Below are 2,362 nucleotides of genomic sequence, written 5' to 3' on the forward strand. Positions count from 1 at the left end.
ATCTTGAATTAACAAAAACTCAAATGGCTGGGCACACCTATGAGGTACTTTTTTCTTAATTAAATCACTTTGAAGCGAGAAGACCCACTTCTAACCCAGATCTTAGAGGTGGGAAGATAACACCCTTAATCCAGATCCTTTGATGTGGAAAGATTGATCTTTAATCTGGGCCACACCTTCTGCTGGCAGCCNATATAAAGGACACTCTCTTAGAGTTTTACTGCTGTGAAGAGACTTCATTACCAAGGCAACTCTTATAAACATTTAATTGGGGCTGGCCTACAGGTTCATAAGTTCAGTCCATTATCATCAAGGCGGGAAACATGGTAGCACCCAGGCAGACATGGCGCTGGAGAAGGAGCTGACAGATCTACCTCTTGTTCCAAAAGTTGCTAGGAGAAGATTGTCTCCCAGGCAGCGAGGAGGAGGGGTCTCAAAGCCCCACCCCATAGTGACAACAAGGCCACACACTTCCTCCAACAAGGCCACACCTATTCCAATAAGGCCACACCTCCAAATAGTGCCATTCCCTGAGCCATCACAGACACAGAGGAAAGAAGCTTGCTCTCTGTTTGCCTGCTTGCTCTTAACTCTTGCTAGCACACCCCTTCCTTCCCTGGCAGCATTAGAGCTTACTTCTTCAGGATTCCAGTATGTGTTGAAGACCAACTGAGACATCCAGCCTTGTGGACTGGATTCTTGGGCCTTCTGTTCATAAGCAGCCATTGTTGGAATTCTGGGACCACAGCCTGTACGCCATTCTAAAAAATAGTGTGTGCGTGTGTGTGTACATATGTATATATGGGATTTACTAGAGAGAGAATATGCTATAATTTCTGTTCCTCTAGAAAACCATGACAAATACAAAGGCACAGAGAGACTAGACAGACTAGACTGCACAGTCACTCACTTAGGCTTCCACAGAGACAGACAAACATAAGACAAGCATTTAACCAAAAATTGCCAACTAGGATTCCCCAGTGTCTTGACTCCTACAGAAAGGTGCCGGGGAAGGGTCCCTGTCCATGTTCACTTCCAAACGAGAGACTAGCCCAGACAGAGATGTCAGAGAGGCCCATGAGGACTTGGTCAGTTTTGATGTTGGCAAACAGTGGTCATTCTGGGACTCTCTGGCCCTGGTGTGAGTTACCTGAACCAGGGATGTTTCAGGGATCACCACCTCTGTTAATAGTTCACCAAACCAGAGAGACTCAGAGTGAGGCTGGGCAAACCTCACCCCCGCCCCAGTGGCAAAAATCTCATTCAGGCCTTCAGATGTTGTGTCCATTGCAGGACCCAAGATTGCCACCTAAAAGTCCGACAGAGGAGAGTCCTTTATTTGCCAGTGTCTGAGAGCAGGCTCATGCAAGAAAGAACTCTCAACTCTGGAGAAGGGAAGGGAGGGTAGGGTTTATAAAGCCAAAACCACAACTACATCACACCAGAGGCAGGCCAGGGACTGGAGCTTCAAAAGTTTCAGTTCAGTTGGCTAAAATAATTTATTTTATGCAGTGGATCTTCCAAAACCTTCAAGTGCAGATGATTGAGAACGATCTGTTTAGCAGGGACTAGGGAGCAACTGGGCAAAATGGAGTCACTCAGGCCACCCTCTCAGATCTCCAGCGGAGTGCCTGCCCCATCAGACAGGAGGCCAAAACAAGAGGATCTTGAGCTCAGAGCTACCCTGCTTTAATCTACAGAATGAAACCCTATTTTGAAATAGAATTAAAAACAGGAAAGACATATATTTGGAGGCACTGTCCCCTGTGGGGCCCTCTCCTGGAGCACTCCATTCTCCCCTGGCTGTTGAGCTGGCTCAGCAGATCCACTGAGTATGTCCGCACGTGTGCCACTGCAGTTCCGCAGAGCTGGCTCCCCACCATGCACAGGCACAGTCTAAATTTAAGTCCCCTGCATCCTCGTTAGGTAACAAGGACCTGGACTGTGTCCTGCTTCTGTCTAAATCCTGAATGTGTTCCTACAGGCAGTCACAGAAGGTGGAGCATGTGTCTGCCCTCAGCCACCAAGCAGTGGGACAGAATGTGATCTTCTTGCACTACTGAGGAGGCGGGAGGGAGGCTGGGGAGGTGAGAGGGGCAGCTTCCGAGGCCAGAGCTGGGAAAAAGTCCCACTCACTCCTGTTACCAGGCAAGGGCCTGGCTCTCTGTCCCTACTTCCTATATGTGCGGNGGAGCTGCCTTGTGTGTGCAGCTTGCTTTGCAGAGTGGATCCACCAGGAGGCCTCTCCCCTTCTCATCCTCAGGGACGAGAATGCTCTTCAGGTCCTTAACAACTGAAACCACAGGTTGGGCCCTGGCCATGCGCGCTATGCTCCTAGCTTTACGAAGGTTTAGCAGGACAT

This window comes from Mus caroli, chromosome 6 (genome assembly GCF_900094665.2).
Source record: "Mus caroli chromosome 6, CAROLI_EIJ_v1.1, whole genome shotgun sequence".
Lineage (NCBI taxonomy): Eukaryota > Metazoa > Chordata > Mammalia > Rodentia > Muridae > Mus > Mus caroli.